The 16,418-nt window shown below is 38.4% G+C and overlaps 1 protein-coding gene across 1 annotated transcript in view; it reads right to left on the bottom strand.

Moving 5' to 3' along the window:
• Window positions 1-347: 347 nt before the first annotated feature.
• NOX4 (NADPH oxidase 4) overlaps window positions 348-16,418 on the bottom strand; it is a 361,705-nt gene continuing 345,634 nt past the window's right edge. The window contains exon 20 of the mRNA XM_035009409.1: window positions 348-441. The gene's annotated coding sequence lies outside the window, so the exon portion shown is untranslated. The remainder of the gene's footprint in view (window positions 442-16,418) is intronic.

Raw genomic sequence — 16,418 nt, 5'->3', positions numbered from 1 at the left:
GGCTATATTATATTTTATTTTTCTATTCCACAGGCCTCTCTACTCTTGTTGCCAGTACCACACACGCTTAGTCAATCCCCATAAACACATGATTTGATGTTTCATATAGGTAAGATTTACATTCTTTCCACCAACCTGCAGGAAATTCTTTGCCAAGTTGACGCTCCTTCCTGGATTACTGCTATAAAATTACAACCAAAATTTAACTTTGTACCTGTTCCCTCTCCTCATTTGCCATGTGACTCTACGGATTTCCTCTTTAGAGATCCTGAAAAATAGCAATCCTGTAACTTCATTACTTTACAGTAAAACCACTTACCACAGAAGGAATACTTCTCCCAGGTGAGGTGGCCTCATCAGTAATTAGTGTCTCCTAGATACTCGTCTCTTCTTAGCATTGTCACAGAGTTCCCAGTGGTTCAGCTTCTATCCAGCAGGTTTCTGGAACAAAAATTCAGGGCTGGTGCTTGATGCCAAGATGAAATTTGGAGGGGTGACCCTATCGATTTTGGGGGTGTATAGATGGAAAGGGTCTGAAAATCCATACACATCATTCAAAATGACGTTTGTCTGCTTATTCATTGATAGGTGTTACAATTGCTTCTTCAGTTGTTAGCATGCAAAAAGGGAGTGGCCAATTCAGCCAGACATTAAGCAGCAGAGAAAATCTTAGATGTGGTATTATTTTCTGCAGTATTGGTTGGTCTCACAAGTGACACAGAAGAAATACAGATTACCTAGATTAAGGTGTTAGTTATTTTCTATATTGTTGTTCAGTGTCTAGGAACCCATGTATTAAATTCTTTTTGAAATTCAGTGCCAGAAAAAACATTTACTCTTCCCAAGACCAAATACATTGCATCTAAATAGATTATTTTCTAAGATTTGTCAAATCTTTTTTTTTCTTTTTTGGAGTGGGGGTATGGGGTATAAAAGAACTAACTAAATAAATAAACTGTTCTTATGGTAACTGGAAATAGGTTAATATTCCCTTGTTTAACATTATCACTGAGAGGAGTACCATGGTAGCAGGGCAAAGAGAGAAATCTTCCAAGAGAAAATTAAATGGACCATGAGAGGTAAAATCAAGCAAATTAATTATTCTGACACTACAAAGTCAAGCACACCTAAAGGCTAACATCACTAAAAAAAATAAATCTCTCATAAAACAAAATTGCTCTAGGTTTGAATTCACTGGAAAAGGATTAGTCAAAATGTTAAATAACAACTATATTAAACTTGTTTATGCTTTCCACAATGGTAGAAGGCAGATTTTCAAATTGAGTACAGTATCAAGATTAGTGTAAACACAAGAAGCAAAATGACTAATTATGTAGACTAGCTACTTTAGGACTAGACATGTCACTCGATAATTAAAGTGTCAGTGAAATCAAGAAGATTTATAAGTCTTGTGTAATGAAATTATAACCTGAGAACTGTTGATTTTCCATATAAATGGTGTCTTAGAATGACACGCACATTTGCCACCTAGATTTATTTAATACATGTTAATATTTACACTATCGGTGTTCTAAACTACTTCAGGATCAAATCTTTAGAATAGAGAGGATAAATATTGTAAGAAATATTACACTGTTGTCAAAAATGGGGGTGAAGGCACAGAGCAGGGAGTCCGATGTGGGACTCGATCCCAGGACCCTGGGATCATGACCTGAGCCGAAGTCAGACACTTAACGACTGAGCCACCCAGGCTCCCAAAGCTCATCCATTTAATATTACCTCCATCCCATCTTCAAAATTGAAATCGTTAGCCTTCATTTTTTGTGTGTGAACTATCAACACCAATTTTCAGTTGTCTGATGGATACTGCAATAGTGTGCAAAGTAACTCCTGCAGGTTTCACTATAGCAACTTCCAATTACTGGTCTAGCATGTACGAAGCTTGGAAGTCACCCCTACATCCCTACAACCTGTGAAAAGCTGAGCAACCTGAAAACTCAAGAACTCCTTTTATATCCATAAGAAAGTGAGGTCACAGGGAAAACCATTGTCCCCAGAGTTAGATAGACAGTCAGGCAGAACAGAGAATCACACCTTGCTGGAGCAGAAACCTTTAGCGGAACCAGTGCTGGAATAGCAAATCCTAAACTGTAACTGATGAATTGCTGGAGGTCAGGGTGGACACGTTTGAGAGTCAAAATCTCCATGAGCTCAGAAACAGAGGAGGCAAGATGGAGGTTCCCCCATTTTTATGAGTTTTACCTCAAGAGTTTGAACAGGTTCTCACAGTTAATATCAGTGAAAAATCCCCTCATTCTTCCTGCAGAGAAAGTGGGAAAAATCACCATTTTGAAATACAACAGAGCACTCTGTTCTTAACACCTTCTGTCCTCAGGAGAAACTATTTAAACAGAGTCTAATGTACTGGGGGTTTTTTTAGAGCCTAACTGACCCAGGAAAAGGAAATACCTAACTCCAGCCAGCTCTAGCCTTCCAGAGAGAGGAAGAGAAATATGCACGTCTAGACACTTCCAGCCTTATATGCGGGATAAAGGAAATACACAGCTCCAACCCACTCTAGCCACCTTTTCCCATTTAGGGGCAGGAGGAATTGAGAAGCACTTCTGAAGTTCACAGTGCCATGGCACAGACCAACTAAAAGACCAAGACCTATTCATAGGACTATAGAATGTTTCCCTTCCCTCAAAAAGTCACCACCACATTACTAAAACCCTATTTACAGCAGTTCCTAAACCCAGTACATCATGTCCAGCTACCAAGAAAAAATTACAAGGTATACAAAAAAGGCAAAAAAACCCCACAGTTTTTATTTTATTTTATTATGTTATGTTAATCACCATACATTACATCATTAGTTTTTGATGTAATGCTCCACGATGCATTGTTTGCGTATAACACCCAGTGCTCCATGCAGAACATGCCCTCTTTAATACCCATCACCAGGCTAACCAATCTCCCCACCCCCTCCCCTCTAGAACCCTCAGTTTGTTTCTCAGAGTCCATAGTCTCTCATGGTTCATGTCCCCCTCCAATTTCCGCCCCCCTTCATTTTTCCCTTCTTGCTATCTTCTTTTTTCTTTTTTTTTTTTTTTTAACATATAATGTATTATTTGTACCAGAGTTACAGGTCTATGATTCAACAGTCTTACACAATTCACCGTGCTCACCATAGCACATACCCTCCCCAATGTCTATCACAGAGCCACCCATCCCTCCCACCCCCCACCACCCGAGCAACCCTCAGTTTGTTTCCTGAGATTAAGAATTCCTCATATCAGTGAGGTCATATGATACATGTCTTTCTCTGATTGACTTATTTCGCTCAGCATAAAACCCTCCAGTTCCATCCACGTCGTTGCAAATGGCAAGATCTCATTCCTTTTGATGGCTGCATAATATTCCATTGTATATATAAATATACCACCTCTGCTTTATCCATTCATCTGTCGATAGACATCTTGACCCTTTCCATAGTTTGGCTATTGTGGACATTGCTGCTATAAACATCGGGGTGCACATACCCCTACGGATCCCTACATTTGTATCTTTGGAGTAAATACCCAGTAGAGCAATTGCTGGATTGTATGGTAGCTCTATTTTCAACTTTTTGAGGAACCTCCATACTGTTTTCCAGAGTGGCTACACCAGCTTGCATTCCCACCAACAGTGTAGGAGGGTTCCCCTTTCTCCACATCCCTGCCAACATCTGTCGTTTCCTGCTTATTAATCTTAGCCATTCTGACTGGTGTGAGGTGGTATCTCATTGAGGTTTTGATTTGGATTTCCCTGATGCCGAGCGATGTTGAGCACTTTTTCATGTGTCTGTTGGCCATTTGGATGTCTTCTTTGGAAAAATGTCTGTTCATGTTTTCTGCCCATTTCTTGATTGGATCATTTGTTCTTTGGGTGTTGAATTTAAGAAGTTCCTTATAGATTTTGGATACTAGCCCTTTATCTGATATGTCATTTGCAAATATCTTCTCCCATTCTGTCGGTTGTCTTTTGGTTTTGTTGACTCTTTCTTTTGCGTGCAAAAGCTTTTTATTTTGATGAAGTCCCAATAATTCATTTATGCCCTTGCTTCCCTTGCCCTTGGTGATGTCTCCAGGAAGAAGTTGCTGGAGCTGAGGTCGAAGACGTTGCTGCCAGTGTTCTCCTTTAGGATGTTGATGGACTCCTGTCTCGCATTGAGGTCTTTCAACCATTTGGAGTCTATTTTTGTGTGTGGTGTAAGGGGATGGTCCAGTTTCATTCTTCTGCATGTGGCTGTCCAATTTTCCTAACACCATTTGTGGAAGAGACTGTCTTCTTGCCATTGGACATTCTTTCCTGCTTTGTTGAAGATTAGTTGACCATAGAGTTGAGGGTGCATTTCTGGGCTCTCTCTTCTGTTCCGTTGATCAATGTGTCTGTTTTTGTGCCAGTACCATATTGTCTTGATGATGACAGCTTTGCAATAGAGCTTGAAGTCCGGAATTGTGATGCCACCAGCTTTTCTTTTCTTTTTCTTTTAAAGATTTTATTTATTTATTTGAGAGAGAGAATGAGGTAGAGAGAGAGCATGAGAGGGGGGAGGGTCAGAAGGAGAAGCAGACTCCCTGCTGAGCAGGGAGCCCGATGCGGGACTCGATCCCAGGACTCCAGGATCATGACCTGAGCCGAAGGCAGTCGCTTAACCAACTGAGCCACCCAGGCACCCTGCTTTTCTTTTTCAACATTGCTCTGGCTATTCAGGGTCTTTTCTGGTTCCATACAAATTTTAGGATTATTTCTTCCATTTCTTTGAAAAAAGTGGATGGTATTTTGATAGGGATTGCATTGAATGTGGAGATTGCTCTAGGTAGCATTGACATCTTCGCAATATTTATTCTTCCAATCCATGAGCATGGAACGTTTTTCCATTTCTTTGTGTCTTCCTCAATTTCTTTCATGAGTATTTTATAGTTTTCTGAGTACAGATTCTTTGCCTCTTTGGTTAGATTTATTTCTAGGTATCTTATGGTTTTGGGTGCAATTGTAAATGGGATCGACTCCTTAATTTCTCTTTCTTCTGTCTTGTTGTTGGTGTATAGGAATGCCACTGATTTCTGTGCATTGATTTTATATCCTGCCACTTTACTGAATTCCTGTATGAGTTCTAGCAGTTTTGGAGTGTAGTCATTCCACATAAAGTATCATATCATCTGCAAAGAGTGAGAGTTTGACTTCTTCTTTGCCAATTCCGATGCCTTTTTTTTTCTTTTTGTTGTCTGATTGCTGTGGCTAGGACTTCTAATACTATGTTGAATAGCAGTGGTGATAGTGGACATCCCTGCCGCGTTCCTGACCTTAGGGGGAAAGCTCTCGGTTTTTCGCCATTGAGCATGATATTCACTGTAGGTTTCTCATAGATGGTTTTTATGATATTGAGGTATGTACCCTCTATCCTTATACTTTGAAGAGTTTTGATCAAGAAAGGATGCTGTACTTGGTCAAATGCTTTTTCTGCATCTATTGAGAGGATCATATGGTTCCTGTTCTTTATTTTATTAATGGATTGTATCACATTGATTGATTTGCGGATGTTGAATCAACCTTGCACCTCAGGGATAAATCCTACTTGGTCGTGGTGAATAATCCTTTTAATATACTGGTGGATCCTATTGGCTAGTATTTTGGTGAGAATTTTTGCATCCATATTCATCAAGGATATTGGCCTGTAATTCTCCTTTTTGATGGGGTCTTTGTCTGGTTTTGGGATCAAGGTAATGCTGGCCTCATTTGGAAGTTTTCCTTCCATTTCTATTTTTTGGAAGTTTCAGAAGAATAGGTATTAATTTTTCTTTAAATGCTTGGTAGAATTCCCCTGGGAAGCCACCTGGCCCTGGGCTCTTGTTTTTTGGGATATTTTTGATGACTGCTTCAATTTCCTTAATGGTTATAAGTCTGTTCAGGTTTTCTATTTCTTCCTGGTTCAGTTTTGGTAGTTGATACATCTCTAGGAATGCATCCATTTATTCTAGATTGTCTAATTTACTGGCATAGAGTTGCTCATAATATGTTCTTATAGATGTTTGTATTTCTTTGGTGTTGGTTGTGATCTGTCCTCTTTCATTCATGATTTGATTTATTTGGGTCATTTCTCTTTTCTTTTTGATAAGTCTGGCAGGGGTTTATCAATCTTGTTAATTCTTTCAAAGAACCAGCTCCTAGTTTCACTGATCTGTTCTACTGTTCTTTTAGTTTCTATTTCATTGATTTCTCGTCTGATCTTTATTATTTCTCTTCTCCTGCTGGGATTAGGCTTTATTTGCTGTTCTTTCTCCAGCTCCTTTAGGTGTAAGTTTAGGTTGTGTATTTGAGACCTTTCTTGTTTCTTCAGAAAGGCGTGTATTGCTATATACTTTCCTCTTAGGACTGCCTTTGCTGCATCCCAAATATTTTGAATAGTTGTGTTTTCATTTTCATTTGTTGCCATGAATTTTTTTTTAATTCTTCTTTAATTTCCTGGTTGACCCATTCATTCTTCAGTAGGATGCTCTTTAGCCTCCATGTATTTGAGTTCTTTCCAACTTTCCTCTTGTGATTGAGTTCTAGTTTCAAAGCACTGTGGTCCAAAAATATGCAGGGAATGATCCCAATTTTTGGTACCAGTTATATCTGACTTGTGACCTAGGATGTGATCGATTCTGGAGAATGTTCCATGGGCACTAGAGAAGAATGTGTATTCTGTTGCTTTGTGATGGAATGTTCTGAATATATCTGTGAAGTCCATTTGGTTCAGTGTGTCATTTAAAGTCCTTATTTCCTTATTAATCTTTTGCTTAGATGATCTGTCCATTTCAGTGAGGGGGCTGTTAAAGTCCCCCACTATTATTGTATTGTTGTCGATGTCTTTCTTTGCTTTTGTTATTAATTGCCTTATATAATTGGCTGTTCCCATGTTAGGGGCATAGATATTTATAATTGTTAGATCTTCTTGTTGGATAGACCCTTTAAGTAGGATATAGTGTCCTTCCTCATCTTTTATTATAGTCTTTGGTTTTAAATCTAATTTGTCTGATATAAGGATTGCCACCCTAGCTTTCTTTTGGTGTCCATTAGTGTGGTAAATGGTTTTCCACCCCCTCACTCTCAATCTGGGGGTGTCTTTGGGTCTAAAATGAGTCTCTTGCAGACAGCACATTGATGGGTCTTGTTTTTTTATCCAATCTGATACCCTGTGTCTTTTGATTGGGGCATTTAGCCCATTTGCTTTCAGGGTAACTACTGAAAGATAGGAATTTAGTGCCATTGTATTGCCTGTAAGGTGACTGTTACTGTACATTGTCTGTGTTCCTTTCTGGTTTATGTTGATTTTAGGCTCTCTCTTTGCTTAGAGGACCCCTTTCAGTATTTCTTGTAGGGCTGGTTTTGTGTTTGCAAATTCCTTTAGTTTTTGTTTGTCCTGGAAGCTTTTGATCTTTCCTTCTATTTTCAGTGACAGCCTAGCTGGATATAGTATTCTTGGCTGCATATTTTTCTCATTTAATGCTCTGAATCTATCATGCCAGTCCTTTCTGGCTTGCCAGGTCTCTGTGGATAGGTCTCTTGCCAATCTAATGTTTCTACCATTGTAGGTTACAGATCTCTTCTCCTGAGCTGCTCTCAGGATTTTCTCTTTGTCTCTGAGACTCATAAGTTTTACTATTAGATGTCGGGGTGTTGACCTATTTTTATTGATTTTGAGGGGTTTCTCTGTGCCTCCTGGATTTTGATGCCTGTTTCTTTCCCCAAATTAGGAAAGTTCTCTGCAATAATATGCTCCAATATATCCTCTGCCCCCCTCTCTCTTTCTTCTTCTTCTGGGATCCCAATTATTCTAATATTTTTTCATCTTATGGTATCACTTATCTCTCAAATTCTGCCCTCATGATCCAGTAGTTATTTCTCTCTCTTTTACTCAGCTTATTTATTTTCCATTATTTGGTCTTCTGTATCTAGAATTATTTCTTCTGCCTCACTTATCCTAGCAGAGCCTCCATTTTTGATTGCATCTCATTAATAGCCTTTTTGATTTTGACTTGGTTAGATTTTAGTTCTTTTATTTCCCCAGAAAGCATTTCTCTAATATCTTCCATGCTTTTTTCAAGCCCAGCTAGTATCTTTAAAATTGTCATTCTGAACTCTAGTTCTGACATCTTACTAATGTCTGTATTGATTAGGTCCCTGGCAGTCGGTACTACCTCTTGTTCTTTTTGTTGAGGTGATTTTTTCCATCTTGTCATTTTGTCTAGAGGAGAATAGATGAATGAGAGAACATAATCCTAACAGGGTAACAATGACCCCAGAAAAATATACACTAAACAAATCAGAAGAGACCTGAAACTGGGGGAAAAGAAAGGGAAAGAAAAAAAAAAAGAAAACTAAAAAAAATTAACTTTGAAAGATTAAAGATTCATTGGAAAAAAGCCATGAATTCTATGTGCAGTATTCCCCTAGTGCTGGAGTTCTGCCATTCTCATTGATCTGTAAACTTGGTCTTGGCTGGCTGTTTTTGCAGATCTTCTGGGGGAGGGGCCTGTTGTAGTGGTTTTCAAATGTCTTTGCCAGAGGCGGAATTGCCCCGCCCTTGCCCATCTGGGCTAAGTAATCTGCTCGGGTTTGCTCTTGGGAGGTTTTCCCTGCAAGCTGTCTGTACAGCTTTGGAGGATGAGAGTGAAAGTGGTGGCCTCCCAATCTCTGCCCTGGAGGAGCTGAAAACTTGGGCCCCACCCCTCAGTGCACCCCCAGAGAAAAGTAGTCACTCACGTCTCCCTGGTCTCTGGCTGCACTCTGTGCTCACCCGGCCTGTGACCAAGCATTTCTATTTCTGGCACATGAATCCATGTGGAGTCTCCAAACCCAGCAGATCCCTGTGGTGTGCTCCTGTGCCGCTCCTCCTGGGGGAGGATGGGGAATCTCCCTGGATCTGCTGCTTGTTGGGTCCCTGTTGGAAGAGCAGTGGCCCGACTGTGCCACGGATCATGGTTTATGGCAACCCCGAACTGAGTGCCCATTCCTTGACTCCATCTCTGCAGCCGCCTTCCCTGCTCTGATACCTGGGAGCTCTGCCACACTCAGGCACCCCCAGTCTTTCTGTGACCCCGAGGGTCCAGAGACCACACTGTCCCAGTGAGGGTTCCACCTCTTGCTTAGCTACTGGAGCGACATCCCTCAGCGGAGCAGACTTCTAAAAGTTCTGATTTTGTGCTCTGCTGCTCTATCACTTGCCAGAAGCGGCCGACAGAGGCCCCCTCCCCTGCAGTCTATCTTCCTGAATATCACCTCGGATTCAATTCTCCACACATCCTACTTTCCAGAAAGTGGTCGCTTTTCTCTTCAGAGAGTTGCTGCTATTCTTTTCTTCAATCTCCTGTTGAGTTTGTAGGTGCTCAGGATGGTTTGTTCCCTATCTAGCTGAATTCCTGGGACCAGATTAAATTTAGGTCTCCTACTGCTCCGCCATCTTGCTCCTCCCCCCCAAACCTTCACAGTTTTAAGAGACAGAGCAGACAATACAAGCAGATTAAGATGTAGCACACATTACAGAATTATCAGACTAAGAATTTAAAAGAACTATGATTAATATGTTCATAACTCTAATGGATAAGGTAGACAGTGTTCAAGAATAGATGGAGCAAGATAAGCAGAGAGATGGAATTTCTAAGAAAGAATAAAAAAAGATGTAGTAGAGATAAATGAAAAAAATAAGAATGTCTTTAGGAGCACCTGGGTGGCTTAGTCAGTTAAGCATCCAACTCTGGATTTCAGCTTAAGTCATGATCTCAGGGTCCTGAGATTGAGCCCTAGGTTGGGCTCCTCACTCAGCTGGAAAGTCTGCTTGGATTCTCTCTCCTTCTGCCCCTCCCCCACCTGTGGGCAGTCTCTCTCTCTCAAAATAATAGACAAATAAATCTTAAAAAAAAAAGAATGTCTTTAGTAGTTTTATTTGTAGAGTGGACAGCTGAGGAAAGACTCTCTGAACTTGAGGATAGCTAAATAGAAACTGCTTAAACTGAAAAACAAAGAGAAAAAAAGACTTTCAGTTATATCCAATAAATGTGGGACAACTATAAGGGTATAACATACATGTAAAGGGAATACCAGAAGGAGAAGAAAGAAAAGAACATAAAAAAATCGGAAGCAATAATAACTGAAAATTTCCCCCAATTTAATGTCAGACATCAAATCACAGATCCAGGAAGCTCTGAGAACACCAAGCAGAATTAATGCCCAAAACTTTCACCTAGGCATATTATATTTAAATTACATGGTGCCTAACTGGCTCAGATGGAAGAGCATGAGACAGTTGATCTTGGGGTCATGATTTCGAGCCCCATGATGGGTGCAGAGATTACTTAACTAAATAAATAAATAATAACAACAAAAACAAAAATTAAAAAAAGAAGTCTGAAAGAAGCCAGAGAGAAAAATATCCAACTTCTCATCAGAAACCATGCAAGCAAGAAGAGAGTGAAGGGAAATGAGAGATGAAGTGAGAGACTTGATGAGAGGAAAAAAACCTACTAATGTAGAATTCTTTTTCCTGCAAAATGATCCTTCAAAGGTGAAAAATGAAAAAAATAAAGATTCTTGTGTTTTTCAGTATGATGTGTAAGGCAGAGAATGGTGGGAGATGACGCTAGTGAGGTAGACAAAATCCAAATTAAAGGGGGTTAGGCAAGTCATGTAAAAAATCAACTTAATCCCAGGATGCCTGGGGGCTCAGTCACTTAAGTGTCTGATGCTTGGTTTTGGCTCAGGTCATGATCTCAGGGTCCTGAGATTTAGCCCCACATTGGGCTCTGTACTGAGCATGAAGCCTGCTTAAGATTCTTTCTCTTTCCCTCTCCCTCTGCCCCTCCCCCCTACTTGTGCCCTCTCTTTCCCTAAAAAAAAAATCAACTTAATCCTATAGTCAATGGTACTAGCCAGTACTTATTAAGTGCTTATCATTTCCTGAGTATTGTTGTATTTTTTACATATATAATCTTATTTAACTCCTCACACAACCCAAGCAAGAAAATTGGGACACAGAGAAATTAAGCAATTTCTTAATAACAATGCAATGGGGAGTCATTAGAAGTTTTTAAGCAATAAAATGATGCTGCTATGCATATATGCTTTGCCTCTATTACTGACTCCTTAATGGATTCAGGAAATACTAAAATGGATTTGAGAGACTATCTAGCTCAACCAGTTTAATTTACCCACCAAGGAACAGAAGCCCAGAGAGGCACATTAACTTGGTCAGGCCCTGCAGATTCAGTAGTAGAGTATGATTAGAATTTAGGACTCCAGGCTGACTCTACAACTTCACAGCACATTCCTTCCATTAACAGTCTCTCTTTGGATTTTAAAGGTCATCAATTCAAACCAATAGCAATGACTGTTACCCTAACCGTAATAACATCTTTTTTCCTTCTTTTTCCACATTTACCATATCTGAAATGTAGTGTAAGACAGAAAATAAGCAGACATTGGTTTTCTATCATGTGGAATTAGAATAGTTGACATTCTTTGATGCTCACTTAGTCATTTCAAACAGAATTAATTTCATTTTATTAGAGCTTTTAGGCTAAACTCTTGATAATTGCCTCATTAAATTTCACTCCTCCAACATGCTCCCTGGCAAACTGTAGATCAGTTGTCTCTGAAATGGTGTAGAGAAAAGATTGTGGACTTAGGAGCCAAGATAACAGGGCTCATGATCAAGTTCCATTATTTGTAGGTCAAGTGATCTTGGACAAATTACTTAAATATTTTGGTGAATTAGTGGCAGCATTAATAACAACCTTGCCAAATTGTTGTGAGGATTAAATCCTATCATGATAAATAGGCATATTTTTGATGTTCAAATGTTTTAGGAAAAAAACTTATTTTACTTTTTCTTTTTCTTTCTTTCTTTTTTTTTTTTTTTTGTAGTCCACTAACTTGCTGAAAGCTAAGTGGTAATAGAAGCAGATAATGAGAAAGTTTAAGGTCTTGGTTGTTAATAATAATGAACATATAGCTGGGAATCTGCTAATGTAAAATTTTTTTTTAATTTACTTTTAAGTGAGAGAATTTGTCACTTTAAAGACAGATTTCCTTCCTAAAGCTATTATTTATGCAGCATATAACTTTAGAGTGAGTCAGATAAAATCCAAAATGTGGAAATAACACAAAAATATGTTTTAGATTTTTCAGTGTCATATTCAGGCATGTGTAACAGACCCATCTAAAAGTTCAAAGACTATTTGAGAAATAAAGACGTATCTAGTCAGTAAGAAAACTAAGCAGAAATAAGTTCACTAAATTAAATGCAAAACCCAGGATTTCTATTTCCTAGATGAATGTATATTTAACTTACTATTTACTATTGATTAGGGCCCTGTTTACAGATTCTGTGTAGTTGTAAACTTTTTAAAACTTTTAGAAAATTGCTGAATTACAAATATTTTTTGGTCCAGAAATAATTAAAATAATTCTTGTCTAGGAGAAAAGATAACCCCAAAGGTTATAGTTTTATTGACATGTAAGGTATTATCCACTTTTGTATCTAATACGGCAAATGTATTTATACATTTCTCTTACAACTGAATAGATACATATGTTCTGCACATGTTCTTTGTCTTTGGGGAGAGGGGAATTATGTGTAAGTGTCAGATCAGTGAATTTTCACAAATTGAACCTACCCAATGTAACCAGCACTCAAGTCAGGATGCAGACCACGACTGCCATTCTAGAAGCCCCTCCAATCACAGCTGAGACACAAAAGGGTAACCACTATCTGACTTCTAATCACATAGATTAGTTTTGCATTTATATATATGTAAGTACTGCATTGCATTTTATGTATATGTGCAATACAAAACTTATCTATGTCATATATATCATCATATATACACTATATTTGATTATAGTTAATCATACAGTGTGTGCTCTTTCCTTTCTGACTTCTTTAAAAATTCAACATTAAATTTGTGTGACTCATCCAAGTTGGTGTGTTTAATCATAGTTTGTTTATTCTTATTGCTGTATAGAATTCTATTGTATGAATCTTTTTTAAAAAATCTATAATTGATATATAACCTTTTATTAGTTTCAGATGATAACACGATTCAATATTTGTATATATTGCAAAATGATCATCACAATAAATCTTGTTAACATGCATCACCATACATAGTTACCATTTTTTTATGATGAGAATTTTTAAGATGCACTCTTTAAGCAGCTTTCAAATATGCTATGAAATATTATTAATTATAGTCACCATACTGTATATTACATCCCCAAGACTTTTTAATCTTATAACTGGAAATTTGTATTTTTCATTTGCCTTCATCCATTTTGCCCACTCCCCACTTCCTATCTCTGACAAACACCAATCTGTTCTCTGTTTCTATGAGATACAATGAGTAAATCTTCTTTGAATCAGCTTTACCATCCTGCTGTTTCCCTTAAATAATCAAATTTTTGAAATGTATTTGATATATATTTATACAAGAATCATCATTTTTTAACATTTAAAAAACATTGTTTTGAAGGAGTGCACTTTTTCAATGTAAATATATTTCTAGGAAAAATCCCTTGAATGTTCCTTCCAGCTAAGGTCACAAAAGGAAAGGGGGCCCTTGCCACTCCAGCAAAAAAGTGGACTGAACCATTATTGGGGAGTTGTGGTTAATTGATAACATCTATCCATTTTATATCATTACTAAGGGGGTCAATATATCTACATAGAAGCAAAGAGACTCAGAGAGAAAAATGTAGGCTAGAGCCTATATTGAACCCCTCTCCTTTTGCAGCTCAATTTTATTAAAATCTCTCTGATCCCATGGCTTGAAGTCAACCAGGTGAGGAATGCTGGCAGAAAGAATAACAAGGTCATCCCAGGGATACTCACTTGGAATAGTCAGGCTGAATGAATCAGGCTCACTTCCAGAGCTGAATGACTATGGAAAAAGGTAGTGTCACAAAGGAAAAACTGTGTGGAAAGGACCGAAAAACTTCTGCCCTCCTCTTGTTGCTCCCCCAGTTGCTCTGATACAGAAGCACTGCTCTGGGAAGAGTCACTCAGCATATAAGGCTAAATAAAACATAGTAATCCTGGAGACCCAAATGCAGAATGCTTCTGGCTATTCTCCAACTCAGCATTACCACAGACTGTGAGGGGATCTACATCCATGGCTTGTTCAGGGACAGTCAGCTTGACAGACCAAACTGTCCATATGGCTACCACAGACAAACATCATACTTAGACAAAATCCTCTCTTTCTCCTATTTCCTATAGCCTTAGAAACTCCTGCCTGACCAGCCACTGGAGTAGTGGACAATGAGAATATCTTGCCTATCTGGGACACCTTACAACAGCAGACTGAGAGCCCGTGACTGAAGAAATGGCAGCAGGAGAGAAAGGCCATTACTAGACTGATTGAATTCATTAGGTTTCTTGCTCTGAATATTCTCAGGCAGCCCCTCTGGACTGAATAAATTGTGGGATTCTGAAAATATGGAACACAAGGGAGGAAGCCGCATAAGAAGGGATCATACATTTTTCTACTAACATAAAAAGGGTGAAAGAAGAGTGGATTATTCAAAAGAGATAGGAACTTTAAGTATCTGCAGCTAAAGTTTCGGTGAGACCTATTCTAGTTGTTATGGGTCAAGTTGTGTCCCTCAAAATTTCATATGTTGAAGTCATAACGCCCAACACCCCATAATGTACCTTATTGGAAATAGAGTCTTTACAGAACTAATCAAGTTAGAATGAGTCATATTTATCCAATATAACTGGTGCTACACAAAGGAGAAATTTGGACACAGACATGTATGTGTACAAGGAGAATTCCATGTGAATACGAAGATGGCTATCTGCAATGCAAGGACAGGGGCCTGGAACCAATCTTTCCCCCACAGCCCTCAGAGGAAACTAATCCTGACAACATGCTGATTTCAGAAGTCCAGCTTCCAAAACTGTGAGACAAATTTCTGTTGTTTAAGCCACTCTGTAGTATTTTGTTATAGCAGCCCTAGCAAACCAATATACAAGTTTTTATTTGAACAAGTGAGTTGTTGATCTGTAAGAAGACATAAATGCATACTGTATAAAATACTAATGTCTAAGGGCACCTGGGTGGCTGCCTTTGGCTCAGGTCATGATCCCAGGGTCCTGGGATCGAGCCCCACATCAGGTTCCCTGCTCAGCAGGAAGCCTGTTTCTCCCTCTCCCACTCCCCCTGCTTGTGTTCCCTCTCACACTGTCTCTCTGTCAAATAAAATAAAATCTTCTAAAAAAATTAATGTCTATTTTTTATATCATTAATATATCAAACTGTGTATATACAAATGTTATCCACTTAAATTCCCCTTTCATGTGGAGGGAGCTCACTTACACCAATGTGTAGCCCTTTAATCAAAACCATTTGGGGACTTAGTGTTATCATTGGCATCCAATACTCTTCTTTGCTGCTTCTTGGGTCATAGAACAAGACTAAACCACAAGCACAAATGTGGACATGTGCCCAAGACTGGCCAATCATATTATCCCCTGAACTTAGCCATCACAATCCATCTGGTCATGAAATGTATTTAAAAGTAAATGCCTCCAGGGGCACCTGGGTGGCTCAGTCAGTTAAGCATCTGACTTTTGATTTTGGCTCAGGTCATTGTCTCAGGGTTCTGGGATCAAACCCCAAGGTGGGCTCCATGCTTAGCAGGGGTCTGCTTAAGATTCTCTCTCTCCCTCTGTCTCTGCCCCTTCCCCTGCTCTCTCTCTCTCTCTCAAATAAATAAATAAATAAATAAATAAATAAATAAATAAATCTTTAAAAAAAAAAGTAAATGTCTTCTTACCTTCCAAGAAATTCCTCCTCCACCTATTTTATTGATTTATTTTAAATTGTGTTTCTGTCACTTACAACTGAAATTACAAAGTTTTACTCAATACATTTTTTTAAATTTCTTTCAGATTAATACTCCCACTGATTAAGTGTAGATTATAAATCTTAGATTTTTAGAGGGGAGTCATTTGGCTTTATAGAATTAGACATTTGGATGACTCAGCTATGATCACACCGTTGTAAGTGGAATTAAAACAAAAACATAGGCCTTGTAATTGATAAAATAACAAATTAATGAGTTTTGGGAGCTGAAAACAGCAATGAAACTCACCTAAACTAATTCCATCTAATACTTGAATGCTCTTGATGATATTTCTAATAAGTATCAAATTAAAAAGTGTCATGTTTATTATAACACATTGTTTTTCATAGCGATGAGAATAATAAATGGTATTTAATTCCAAGTATACTAAATATGGGATACAGTAATGTTATTTGACACCAGACATATGGTATGTCTATAAAATAATGGATTTGCTTTCCTATGGGTCTATAAATAGATTTTATGAAGTTCAGAATCTTCAAAGATGCACTATTTTCTTGATTGGA

This window comes from Mirounga leonina, unplaced genomic scaffold (assembly GCF_011800145.1).
Source record: "Mirounga leonina isolate KUSES-001 unplaced genomic scaffold, KU_Mleo_1.0 Mir_153, whole genome shotgun sequence".
Lineage (NCBI taxonomy): Eukaryota > Metazoa > Chordata > Mammalia > Carnivora > Phocidae > Mirounga > Mirounga leonina.
This window is presented reverse-complemented; position numbering and strand designations above follow the sequence as displayed.